We start from the raw sequence: 14,662 nt of genomic DNA, 5'->3' as shown, positions 1-14,662 counted from the left end.
AGATGTTGGCCAGTCTTCAGTTAAATCTGTTCCTAACGTCTATATGCACCTATATATGTCCATTTGTGGATATTCCATGGTAGGGCAATAACAGCAGGTGTGAAGGGAGCCACAGAACAGTTTTCTAACATGCAGATCTACACTAACACAGATTGTGAGGAAATGAAAGCCACCAAATGCCTGACAATCTATAAGATGGCAGCTATGTTAATTCATCAGACGAGGGTTATTTTATTTAGAAGTTATTGGGTTTTATTTGCTAGCACCACTTCAACTTCCTGGGTCAGTGGAAGCACATATGAGTAGAGTTATCGGTTCATCCCTAGTGAACAGTTAGCTTCCATGGAGCCCTACAGATTTGAAGAATGGTGCTTTTGCAGACTCAGTGGGTGTGAACTGAGGTACCAGTTTGTTTTGTAATGATTCAGTTCCTTTAGCCACACAGATTGCAAATTGGTCTAATCAGTCTTCTATCAGTTTTTATAATATTTGTCTATTTTCATAAGCAGTGCTATAGGATACAGCAATAAAGTCTGCAAAAAACAGTTTGGCATAGCTGATGCCTGATCACACAACACGTTGAGATGGAGGCATAGGGCAGTCTGCTCCCAATGTACAACCACTGTGTATTCCCAATCAAATACCCTTTTCCTTATAGATCAGTAACTGGAAGTACAAAGATAGCCTAGATAAAAGAGAGAGAAACCGAGAGCCCAATATGGTGTAGTATGTTAGGAACAATTGAGGAATTATGACAAGTAAGTAATATACTCACAAACGTGGGTTACCTCTCAGGTAACCACTGTATAGGCAGGTGGGGAGATTAGACCTGACCCCACTCAGGATTAAGAAGTCGCTCTCTGAAGGAAGAAAAAGAGGGTCTGTCACCCTTCCACCCAGGGTGGTAATCTTGACTGAACGATGTACAGAGGCGCCAATAGGATAAAAGATATATAAAAAGTTTAAAACATTCGGGTGGCGGCGGTGGACCAGCCACTCAAAAATGGACTTGATGCGTCAGTAAAGGAACATATAATTTATTCGCATACTCCAATGAACAATATCGCAACGCGTTTCACGGGCACAATCCCGCTTCATCAGGCATTCAACAGTAGGAGTACAACACTTGAGCAGGTCCAGTATACGCTTGGCACCTCTGAGGTGCCAAGCGTATACTGGACCTGCTCAAGTGTTGTACTCCTACTGTTGAATGCCTGATGAAGCGGGATTGTGCCCGTGAAACGCGTTGCGATATTGTTCATTGGAGTATGCGAATAAATTATATGTTCCTTTACTGACGCATCAAGTCCATTTTTGAGTGGCTGGTCCACCGCCGCCACCCGAATGTTTTAAACTTTTTATATATCTTTTATCCTATTGGCGCCTCTGTACATCGTTCAGTAAAGATAGCCTAGAGGGCCTTACAGTTTATGGAATGATGTGTCCAGCTGGTATCTCTTTTTAATGACATTTGCAGTTAGGTGCTTTTGCTGACTTACCAGGAATTAGCAGAGGCTTCTTTTTGTTTAGTAACCATTCACATCTGTCCCTGCTTCTTAGCGGTTATCAATGTGGTGCTTCTGCAACAGCTAGAGCATACTGTATACCGTGCTGCTTAAAGGACAACTGAAGAGAGAGGCATATGGAGGCTGCCATGTGTATTTCCGTTTAAGCAATACCAGTTGCCTAGCAGCCCTGCTGACCCTCTACTTTCAGCCATAGACCCTGAACAAGCATGCAGCAGATCATCTGTTTCTGACATTGTCAGATCTGACAGATTAGCTGCATGCTTGTTTCTGGTGTTATTCAGACACTTCTGTAGCCAAACAGACGAGAAGGGCTGCCAGGCAACTGGTATTGTTTAAAAGGAAATAAACATGGCAGCCTCCATAATCTTCTCACTTCAGTTGTCCTTTAAAGGTATATGAACCATTTACATATTTCTATATTTTTTATATGAATGTCACCTAAACCATGTTCTTATTTTCAAACTAGTCCTAAAAGTAGAGGAAGAAAACCTACTTAAAGTAAACCTGAGACAAAAAGGAAAACAAAATTATACATACCGGGGGCTTCCTCCAGCCCCCTTCAGGCTGATCGCTCCCTCACCGTCCTCCTTGGCCGTCTGGATCCTCCGCTAACTGTCACATCAATTCCACCAGTAGGGGCGTACTGAGATAATCATATTTCATGTTCTCTTTAAAATAACTTTTCAGCACTCTGCAATTGAAAAATCAGAATCATTTTTTTGCCAAGCATAACTGGGTCATGCCTTGAATTGGTTTTGGCACATATAGGGAACATACAGGGCTCAAGTGGGAAGTAAGATAGTACACAGTAAGCAGCAAAGTGGCATTGAAGAGACTGTATCAATAAGCACTTTAACAAGAACAACAACCAGGATAGAGTAATACACACCAGTCACAGCCTAAGGTGGAGCAGGAGGAGGGACGAGTGCAGGAAGGGGGGAAGTGTGGGAAGAGTTCAAGAGTTTAACAGCTCAGGTTGGCGGAGATAGTTGTGCCCAGGAGGCGGTCACTGGAGTACAGTGCCATCGATATAGATCGGAGGTGGGTTGGGGACATGCTTTCTGAAGTCGATGATCATCTCAACGGTTTTGGCTAAATTTAAGTCTAGAAAGAGAATCCTAGCGTACGAGTCCAATCTTTACAGGTGGTCAGTGATGAGCTCCAGGCAGATTTTGATGGCATCAGGGGCGTAGCAATAGGGGTTGCAGAGGTTGCGACCGCATCGGGGCCCTTGGCTCAGAGGGGCCCCCAAGGGCCCTCCCTCAACTACAGTTTTAGCTCTCTATTGGTCCTGTGCTCATAATAATCACTTCTATAGATACTTTGAATAGTGGTAATCATTAACAAACTGTTCCCCATACCCTTCTTGCAACTCTGACACTGTAGTTGCCATTGGCAGGTTTTGGTGCGCCGTATCAATTGTTATGTATGGAGTGCTTGGGGGCCCCATTGTAAAACTTGCATTGGGGCCCACAGCTCCTTAGCTACGCCACTGGATGGCATCCTCAGTGGACCTGTTTGTTCTATGTACAAACTGGAATGGGTCTAGGAGGGCCAGTGTAGAGTGCTTAACCACTACAGGACCACAGGCTTACACCCTCCTAGTGACCAGGCTATTTTTACAATTCAGCACTGTGCAGCTTTAACAGTGTATTGCACGGCCATACAACTTCGCAGCCAAATGAATATTACCCCCTTTTCTTCTCACCAAAAGAGCTTTCTGTTGGTGGTATCTGATTGCTGCTGCTTTTTTTTTTTTTCCTCTCCCTCCCTCTCCCCTAAATTGGCCCTGACTGCATTCCATCTCTTACAGTACCCTCTCATAGGCATCAGCCTATGAAAGGGTTTAGATTGGGAGCCGATCAGAGGGATCGCTAAGTGACAGGGCTGTCCCCTGTACAGTGCTGTGCTAGATCACAGTGCTGTACAAATGTAAATAGCTGATTTTTATTAACAGCCTGCCAGCTCCAATCGCAGCTGGCAGGCTGATGATGGATCCCCGCTGTCTATCTCGGCAGGGTGCGTTCCCTGCTAATCCCCACCTCCAGGACCTGACACCAATCAGCGTTAGGCGATCCTGGGGGAGCCACTCTGCGGTCCCTAATTGATATTAGACAGTCGCAGAGTAGTTAAGATGGGTCATGATGACAGATGTAAGAGCCACGAGCCTGAACTTGTTAAGGTCGAAGACCTTTTGCTTTTTAAGGACAGGGATGATGGTGGACTTATTGAAGCACGTGGGAACTTGCCTTCACATAGGGACTTGGCGTAGAAGAAGGTGAGGACGGGATTCAGCTGCTGTGAGCAATTTTTCAAGCATACTGGCAACGGTGTGTGTGTGTGTGTGTGTGTGTGGGGGGGGGGGGGGCTTGTAGATAGTTGCACCCTTAAACCCTTTCCAGATGGCATGCAGGCCATTCTAACAGAGGTTTTGTCTCAAACGCTCAGCATACTCCTTTTTGGCTGCTCTCAGTTTCCGGTTAAGGGTATTTCTAGCCTTTCTGAAGTCCTCCTGGGTGCCGGACTTGTGCGCAGCTTCTTCACACCTTTGCAGTAATCGTAGCTTGTTGGTGAACCACAGTTTGTTGCTTGGATAGACTTTGTAGGTTTTGGTTAGTATGTAGGTGTCACGTATCAGAAGTATTATTATTTATTATAATAGTGCCGACATCTTCCACAGGGCTGTACAGAGTATATTGTCTTGTCACTTAACTGTCCCTCAGGATGGCTCACAATCTAATGCCTGCCATAGTCATATGTCTATGTATGTATTGTGTAGTGTATGTACAGTATATATTTGTCTAGGGTCAATTATTTTATTTAATTATTTATTTTTTACGGGGAAGACAATTAACTTATCTGTATGTTTATGGGAATCTAGGAATCCGGGAAACTGGGAATCCAACGCTGCAAGGTGAGAGCGCTAATCACTTCGCCACCATGCTGCCCTAGCAAAGTTGGTTAAAAAGTACTGTCAACATTATTCTGAGTATTTTCTTGCTGATGATTTAAAATGCATTTTATTGAAAAAGTAAAAAAATTAAGGAGAAAATGTGAATTGCGTAGTGCCCACTGTGTCTTGAGATTCAGTTCACAGAGATATCTCAACATTTTCCTTTAGAATTTTCTGGTATAGTTCAGAATGTATTGTTCCAGCCAGGCCCAAACGAGGCAAAAGATCCTTTTACCAAACATTTGTCCAGTATTCTTGGCTTGTCTACATCATTATTAGCAATTTGTAGACAGTCAGCAATGTTTTTGGGGGAGGGCAGTGGCGTTTTCCTTGCTACCTGCCATACACAACAGTGTTGTTCAGTCTTCTCCTGATGGTGGACTCATGGACATCAACATTTGCCAATGTGAGACAGGTCTCAGTTGTTTAGAAGGTACAATGGATTCCTTTCTAACAATCTGTTTGATTGTTTATTGACGGAGTCTGAACTCTTTAGAGATAGTCTTTTAGTCATTTCCAGGTTTAGAGGCGTCAAGACACTTCATTTAAGCCATGATGCACGTCCAAAAGTGTGTTGTTAATGTGGTCAGGCTTTGATGGATCACCATTCTTTAAGGGTCTCTCACTCACACCTTAAAGAGACTCAGAGACGAACATCATAATAGATTTAAACATACCTGGGGCTTACTCCAGCCCCATCCGCATGAATCGCTCCCACACCACTGTCCTCAGCCTTCCCAATCGCCGGTACCAGGTCCCATCACTTCAGCCAGTCAGGGCCAGTCGACGCAGGCGCAGTGTGCTCCCTCCGTGCTGCGCAGACGCATGCGTAAAGCAGGCGCTGGCGAGACGGAAGGAGTCCTCATGCAGAAAACTGGTCGCGTGCGGCGGAAGTGACGGGACACGGTACTGGTGATTTGAGAATGCTGAGGACGGCGGCGTGGGAGCGATCTAGGCGGATGGGGTTGGAGGAAGTCCCAGGTATGTATAAATCTATTATGTTATTTGTCTCTGAGTCCCATCTCTGGTTCTCTTTAAAGAGACTCCGTAACAAAAATTGCATCCTGTTTTTTATCATCCTACAAGTTCCAAAAGCTATTCTAATTTGTTCTGGCTTACTGCAGCACTTTCTGCTATCACAGTCTCTGTAATAAATCAATGTATCTTTCCCCTGTCAGACTTGTCGGCCTGTGTCTGGAAGGCTGCCAAGTTCTTCAGTGTTGTGGTTCTGCTATGAACTCCCCCTTCCAGGCCCCTCTATGCACACTGCCTGTGTATTATTTAGATTAGGGCAGCTTCTCTCTTCTCTCTTATCTTTTACAAGCTGGATAAATCGTCCTCTGAGCTGGCTGGGCATTCACATACTGAGGAAATTCAGACAAGGGCAAAGCTGTTTGCAGGAAGAAAAGAGCAGCCTGAAACTTCAGTGCATGAGAGATGCAGGGGGAAAGAAACACACAAATGATCTCTTGAGATTCAAAAGGAAGGCTGTATACAGCCTGCTTGTGTATGGATGTATTTTCTATGTGTGGACATACTGTACATCAACCTACTTCCTGTTTTGGTGGCCATTTTGTTTGTTTATAAACAAACTTTTTAAAACAGTTTTTAACCACTTTTAATGCGGCGAGGAGCGGCGAAATTGTGACAGAGGGTAATAGGAGATGTCCCCTAACGCACTGGTATGTTTACTTTTGTGTGATTTTAACAATACAGATTCTCTTTAAGCTTCAAAATTGAAGGTGTGTACCAGGCTGTCTTGGCATCCCATTGACTTTGATGCTGATTTCCTCTTCATTTTCAAATTATATGATAATGCTTTTACTTTGTCACATGCAGATATGTTATTGGATAATTTTTCTTAAATAAATACATCACAAAATATAATATTTTATGTTTGGACCCCATGGTGGTATTATTGGCCAATCACTGACCAATCAAAATTGTGTTGACACCATCACTAAGCTTTATTGACCCCTATGTTATGTGCAGGTTGGGTGAGCAGTGAACATAAGGGTGCATACACACATCCAATTTTGATTGGCCAATTTTACCACTCCATGAAGTATGAGGGCCAACATATTTTAAATACTATGAACAGATTATGTAAGTAAGCTCTCATATTATATTTAAGTAGTAAAATTGGTTAATAAAAATTGGATGTGACCCTAAAACCTGGTACACACTTTTAATTATGATTAGCCAATCACTGACCAATTTCACCACTTCCATGTAGTATGAGGGTCAACAAATATTGAGTACTACGAGCAGCTTTGTTTAGGTAAAACCTCATACTACATGGCAGTGGTAAAATTGATCAGTAATTGGTCAATTAAAATTGAAAGTGTGTACCAGGCTTGAAGGAAACCAAGCGCCACTTTTTCTCTGCAGTTTGTCCTGGTTTCTAATAGCTATAGGAGCTGCCATGTTCCCTCCTCCCCTTCTAGCTGCCCATTATTTATCCACAGGGAAGGTGTGAAGATAGCATCTGTGGCTTCTCTAAACTCTTTGAAGCACAGTGTCCTTGGTACCCCCCTACCCCGCTGATGAAAACTTTTTGCTAATGTGTGGAATAAAATAATTACAGCAGTCCTTATTGCACTGAAATCCCTGTGGTCGGGCAGCCCTGGGAAGTAGGAGGAAGTAGGATCATAAAGGCCTCTGCTAAACTTTTAAATGTACAAAGAAGAGGTAAAATTGAAGTTTTTTTTTAAAAAAAATTAATGAGCCACAATGTTGACATGCATGTTTAATGTGCTATTGAGATGCACTGGATTGTAAAAATGGTGCTTGGTTCACTTTAAAGCCTGGGTGGAAGGGAGGACTAAAACTGTTTTTTGAAGCACAATAACATTTATTTGAACTTGCAGTGATGTTTTCTAAACATTTTACTGGACAGAATCGATCTTTACAAAGCAGCGGGGCATAAAGCACTGTAACGATGGCTCAAAATCACATAGTAAATTCCTGAAGTTACATCGAGGGTTGCAGACAGGGTCTTGTTTATTGACTAATATTCAGATCTTAACCCTTTCGCGTTCCACGGTTTTTACAACTTAAAGTTCCTGGCGTGTTTGACACTTTAGCTGTGTCGTTTTGATACAGCAGTAACTTTTTAATGATCTATGCCATCTTAGTGATACTTATCTTGTTTTTTTCATTACAATCTAGGCTTTTTTGGGTAATATTTTTCTCCCCAAACTATTTTGTTTTATAGTCCATTTATGGGGAAAAATTAGGTGTAAATGCAGAAAACAATTTTTTTTTCATTTTTCCCCCTCCCTAATTTTCACATCACACATCCCACAGTTATAAGACATTTACAAACAAATTATTTGGCCCTTCCCAATTAAAATGATACCCCATATGCCACATTTTACTTCTAGCTGAGCATGTGGCGGACCTTTATCCCCAATCTGCGCATCGGTGGCGATCAAATGCGTTCGCTAGGGCGACAGTTCAGGGGGCATAGAGCTGTACAGATGCAGCACTAGGCATTGGCACAGCATTACATCTGTAGAGCATTGGGGCCTGAAACGTTTGCCCTAGCGAGGGCAGTCATTAAACGTTTATAAACAGGCAAAGGTATTGCAGGGGTTAATAATGGGTTAATAGGCTAAGTTTGGTTAAAAATTAATGGGGAATTAAAAAAAAAAATACTTTTTATTTTATTGGGCCCATGTCACTTTAATTTTTTTTCAACTTTTACAACTTTTTTTCCCCTAACTTTATTGAATGATTGTTGCTGCTAACAGCAACAATCATTCACAGGACCATTCACGTGCACGTGCGGTCATGTGCACGGTCATGTGAACGCGTGGAAGCGCGCGTGGACACGCAGCTGCGGAAAACAGCGCGATTTAAAGAGACTCCGTAACAAAAATTGCATCCTGTTTTTTATCATCCTACAAGTTCCAAAAGCTATTCTAATGTGTTCTGGCTAACTGCAGCACTCTATACTATCACTGTCTCTGTAATAAATCAATGTATCTTTCCCCTGTCAGACTTGTCGGCCTGTGTCTGGAAGGCTGCCAAGTTCTTCAGTGTTGTGGTTCTGCTATGAACTCACCCTTCCAGGCCCCTCTCTGCACACTGCTTGTGTGATATTTAGATTAGAGCAGCTTCTCTCTTATCTTTTACAAGCTGGATAAATCGTCCTCTGAGCTGGCTGGGCTTTCACATACTGAGGAATTACAAACAAGGGCGAAGCTGTTTGCAGGAAGAAAAGAGCAGCCTGAAACTTCAGTGCATGGGGGCAAGAAACACACAAATGATCTCTTGAGATTCAAAAGGAATGCTGTATACAGCCTGATTTTGTGTATGGATGTATTTTCTATGTGTGGACATATTGTACATCAACCTACTTCCTGTTTTGGTGGCCATTTTGTTTGTTTACAAACAAACTTTTTAAAACTGTTTTTAACCACTTTTAATGTGGCGAGGAGCGGCGAAATTGTGACAGAGGGTAATAGGAGATGTCCCCTAACGCACTGGTATGTTTACTTTTGAGCGATGTTAACAATACAGATTCTCTTTAATACAGGACGTAGATTCGACGTCCTAGAACATACAGGGGGACTAATTAGGATGTACGTCCTGGAACTTAAAGCAGTTAAAGGATACCCGAAGTGACATGTGACATGATGACATAGACATGTGTATGTACAGTGCCTAGCACACAAATAACTTTGCTGTGTTCCTTTTATTCTTTCTATGCCTGAAAGAGTTAAATATCAGGTATGTAAGTGGCGGACTTAGTCCTGACTCAGACAGGAAGTGACTACAGTGTGACCCTTACTGATAAGAAATTCCAACTATAAAACACTTTCCAAGCAGAAAATGGCTTCTGAAAGCAAGAAAGAAATAAAAAGGGAAATTTCTAATCAGTGAGGGTCGCACTGTAGTCACTTCCTGTCAGGACTGAGTCAGCCACTTACATACCTGATATGTAACTCTTTCTGGCAGAAAAAGAAAAAAGGAACACAGCATAGTTATTAGTGTGCTAGGCACTGTACATACACATGTCTATCTCATTCTGTCGCATGTCACTTCAGGTATCCTTTAATCAGGATTTTCATCTTGATCATGGATCATCATCACCATTCTCCATTCTCCTCTATAAAAACAGAGATGTTGCCACTAACACCAGATTTCATTTCTCAGCCTGCGAAAGGTAGAACATATTATTTTGACTCATTGGTGATCCACTAGATCAATCTTATATAAAAACCAAAAGTGAAGTCCATGTTGGGGTGACCTCTTCTCTCTTCTAGAATGATGGCTGATGAATTATTTTCAATGGATGGACATGAAGGGGGGAACGTGTGTGTGTGTGTGTGTGGGGGGGGGGGGTGCTGGCTGTGTGTCTATTCCTCCCCTTCCTCTTTTTTTCCTCTCTCTTTCATTCTCTGTCTTTTTCATTATGGGTCAGCAGATGTCAGATACCGTATTAATAATTTGTTTCTGAATTATTTTCATATAACAGGTTAAATCATTGATAGAGAGGTTAATCGGGCTGAGCTAGGACAAATTGTCCTAAATTCACTAAGGCAGTTCGGTAAAATAATTTAGATGGTAAATTGCTGCATTCTGTCTTTTACATTTTTTCTCCAAATTCACCAAGATTTTCCGCATAAGGTAGACGTTTGGTAATTTACAGAACAAACATAATTCACTAACCCTGCTCGGTAAGTCTCACATACCAGCTGTAGAGCAGGGCAGCAGTCAGGCAGGACGCTGTGTGCATGAGTCTGGATTTTCTATCCAGTGCATCCCTAGCATTCCTTTAGATGTGCTGCAGCCACCAGGGGGAGCTCTTCTGGATAAGAGTATACATATATTCACATCTAAAGGGAGGCAGAAAAGCCTTATAAAATGTTTCCTTCCCCTGCTCTGCCACAGTGAAATCCCGCCTTCCAGGGTATCAGACCAAATCAGGATGAGAAGTGGAGCTGTTTGGCTCTACCTATTGGCTGCCTGGCTCCTTCTATTTGCTGTCTGTCAATGTTACCACACGGAGAGTGTGAGTTATCGGCTGGTCAGAGCTGGAGGTAAATACCAAACACTTTTGCTTGATTTACAGAATGTGTTAATCTTTGTGAATTGTGATTTCTTGTGATATCTTGAGGTATTTGCCGCACAAATTGGTAACTTACGCCCCTAGTCAGTCATTTTGCTTTTCAGTACAGTAATAGGTTTAGGGCATAGTTCTCCAACCCTGTCCTCAAGGCCCACCAACAGTACATGTTTTGCAGAAAAACACAAACATGCACAGGTGAGGTAATTAGTGTCTCAGCAGAGCTGATTACCTACCTCTGTGAATGTCTACAAAACATGCACTGTTGGTGGGCCTTGAGGACAGGGTTGGGGAACAATAGGGAATTGGAATTTGGGAAGGTGTTCGCTAAAACCAGCTGTTTTCTGAACTGAGGCCATTGTGATGTAATTCTAACATATATGCTTTGACCCCTTATACTGCTTATACTGTTTGTGACTTGTACAGTTTTTCCACTTTTCTTTTACTGCAATTCTATTTTAAAATGTTCTAATCAGCAGGGGAGCAACAATGAAGGAGTTGCCTGGTTCAAATGAGCAGGCATCTGATTGGATGTTATGGATGGGGTACCATCTCAGTGTTCACACATCGCCCTCTTTGTCTCCATTCATAATGCAGGTGATCTCAGTCTCTCTTGTAGGAAGGCACACCTGCAGTCTGAGCAATAGACATCCTCTCTGATGCTACTGAACCTCCTCATGCATACCCTTGCCCATCTCTTTACTGGCTGGTACCAGTTCTTCTGACCACAATACCTCTCTGATTTATCTCCCCGCCAGCCAACGTCCCTCCCCCCACTGTGTTAATGCGGGAAGCCGTAAAGCGGCAGAGGGATTCCATTAATTAAATCGGTGTTATAATTAACTTTCATTAAAGAGAATCAATAATGGAGAGGCTCAGGTGATGGGAACGAGCCAGATTTATGGCTGGAGGTTGAAGAGGTGTTTGGGCACCTGGGTGGGTTAACCATCTCATTGCTGTGAGATAAATACTACGCATAGATTTTCAGTCTAGCGGAATGACAGATTGTCTGATCATGCACTAACCCTTACATTGCCAAAAAAAAAAAAGAATGAGTTTTTCCTTCGAAACATCTAGTTTCTCTCTCTGGTTCATTAACCTAATCTGTTTCTAACATCTTGGGTGGAAGAGGCTGTTTCCAACCATAGCCTAGATAACAGCGTGACATCAGGAGGAGGGGGGGGGGGGGGGTATAGCTGCACTTTCTGTTCGCATAAAAGATGCTTAGAGAAGGAATTGTTCAAAATATTCTACGTGTTGTTTCAAGAGCTCCGGCATGGAAAAATCAGGCTATGACCATCAACGGTACTGTCCAAAACCGCTGCAGTGCTGCATGTTTAACACTCCAGATAAAGCAGTCGTACTGCTTCCTGTAATTTATTAACTTCTAACTTGAGGGCATGGCAATCTTTGGAGATGGCAGCAGAGGCTGTAAAACACAGATCCCCTTTGGAATAATGACATTTGGCAGATTGTAGCTCCCCTCCTCGGGGTTTGAGTTCCAGGTTATGGGATGTAGGGATCCACGGTGTTTTTTTTCCTCCTCCTTCCGTAGTCTAGAGCTATGCCTGCCTGTGGCACCCAATAATTCTTTGCATCTTTGTATAGGAGGTGACAGATTAGAAAGAAATATTTAATTGATTTGTCTATAAATGGACTGTGTAGCTGACGCAAGGTCCCAGGCAGGAAATACGAGGCTGGACGCAAATAAAGGAAATTTATACGGCAGTATAATGGCACCAGCAAACCGTGAATCACAGCCAGGCATAGGCTGCGAGGGGAGACGGGGTGAGGGAAAGGGAAACCTTACACTGAGACAAAATAATCAAATATTCAGCGGCTGTGAGTGCTGTATGGCTGAGATCAAAAAGAGTTATGTACGGTTTCCTTTACACATGAAATGTCCGAGCATTCTATCTATCTATTGATCTGTTGGTTTAGGTGGGAAAAAAATCACATAGAGGTAGGACCTATATTCACTGCTGTGTAGCCAAGGTTGGAACTATGTGTGATGGTAAATTATTATAGGTCCCCTGACCTCTGACACCTCACCTCAGAGAGGGTCCCTCTAGTCTAGTGAGACATGCACCATTCTAAACCAGAAACCACATTGTAGTACAGTATAGTAACAGCTTTTTATAGCAGTTGTATAGGAGGATATTATGTAAATACTGTTGTTGCTTGCATAAAGAACCGTGTATTCAAGCACTTATAGGCCCATTATGGAGTGGGGGACCCATAGTATCTGCCTGGCCTCAGGGCCGGTCCTGGACTTTCTGCTGCCTGAGGCAAAGATCGTAAAGGCGCCCCCCCCCCAATATTTCTACATAACATTACATCCCCCACACAACCGACCGTGTCCGTGAAGGAAAGCCTGAGTGACGCAGCAAAGTGAGTGACTGACTCACCAGGGATTGGGTCTCCCTCCGGGTCTGGCGGCGGCGAAGGGCGGGCATCCGCATCCAGCATGCATCCTGCACTGGCAGGGGACAGACGGCTGCGGTCTGCGGCGGGCATGCTCCATCTCGGATCTGAGGGATCTCGCGCTGGGCCAGTGAGCGGCGGCCGGCGGCAGCCAGCCAGCCTCATCATCATCATCATCATCGTCACGTCGGCGGCGCTCGCTGCTCAGTCCAGGAGACCAGCAGGGCGGGAGCGGCGATCGGATCCAGGGAGGTGAGTAACAGCTGTGTACAGCAGCGCTTCCCTGCGCGCTAACTCTGCTGCCTGCAGTCCGAGGAGGGAGCATGGAAGGCGGCCCGGGGAGAGGGAGGGAGAGGTCGGGCTGCCCTCACCGCGGCTCTGGCTCCCCCCGCTATCACAGCCACGTCATCTGGTGCCGCCCCTCCACTTCCTGCCGCCTGAGGAACCCGCCTCACCCCGCCTCATGGGCGGGCCGGCCCTGCCTGGCCTGTTATAGCTATAGTTACAATCACCTTTGTTTCATTGCTCCTGCTGACATACTCCACAGACACTTGTCAGTCTTTTCCTTAGTGTATCCTCAGCTACAGAATTTAGACCATACACCTTTCAGTGTGGTCAAGGTGAGAAGCAGTAGCCCACTGCATTTATTGTTTTAATGAAATCCTTTAATTGTTGACTGAAAAGTGCTTTGGACATCTGTGGTATGCATTTTGACACCAAACTACATCTTACATACAAAATCTAAAAGAGTCCCCCCCCCCCCCCCCCCAAAAAAAAATATCTGTAAAAATTTGTCAAGATCTTACTTCAACCAGGTATAAAAGAACATTGTCATTGGACACTCACCAGGACAACAAGTTTCATTGGTTTTCAGGTCAAGAAAAAACTGTGTCTTGGCATTAGGGAGGTGCTCCTTTGCTCCAGACAGCTAACGCCAAGACACTGTTTTTTCTTGACCTGAAGAAGCGGGTAAGAATCGTGAAATGTGTCCTCCTGTTGAGTGTCCAATAAAAAATGTCTTTAATACTTTATGCCCACGGTGTAGGTAAGATTATTTTATTATTATTTATTATTAATTTATAGAGTGCCGACATATTTAGTGGATCTGTACAAAGTAAGAAACTAGCATGGGGTAAATAATACAGACAAACTGAAATACACCAATAAACAAAATACATAATTAGTGACAAAATACAGAATTGATACAAAGTACAGAATTGATAATGACAGTAACATGATGAATAAAATATATAATGAATTCCAAGACACAAAAGGGGAAGAGAGCCCTGCCCTTGCGAGCTTACAATCTAACGGAATAGGGGGGAAACAAGAGGTGGGGTAGTATACAATAAATATTCCTGAAGGCAGTGTGATTTAGGATATCTAGTAGGAGTGCCACTTAGCTTTAGGACAAAAGGGAAGTGGCCTGAGGTAGAGCGTATACTTGTCGGAACAAGTGAGTTTTGAGAAAGCGTTTAAAGGTAACAAAGGTTGGAGAGAGGGATGTGTTGTAGGAGGGCATTCCAGTTGGGTTGTGAAGCACGTGGAAAATCTTGTATATGTGAAAGTGAGGAGGTAATTCTAGAGGAGATCAACAACAAGTCATGTGCAGATCTGAGATTACGATTGGGTAAGTATCTGGATACCAGTGAGGATCTGTACAGGGGAGAGAGATTGTGG

This window comes from Hyperolius riggenbachi, chromosome 2 (genome assembly GCF_040937935.1).
Source record: "Hyperolius riggenbachi isolate aHypRig1 chromosome 2, aHypRig1.pri, whole genome shotgun sequence".
Classification (NCBI taxonomy): domain Eukaryota; kingdom Metazoa; phylum Chordata; class Amphibia; order Anura; family Hyperoliidae; genus Hyperolius; species Hyperolius riggenbachi.
The sequence above is the reverse complement of the archived record's forward strand: the minus strand, read 5'-3'. Positions refer to the sequence as shown.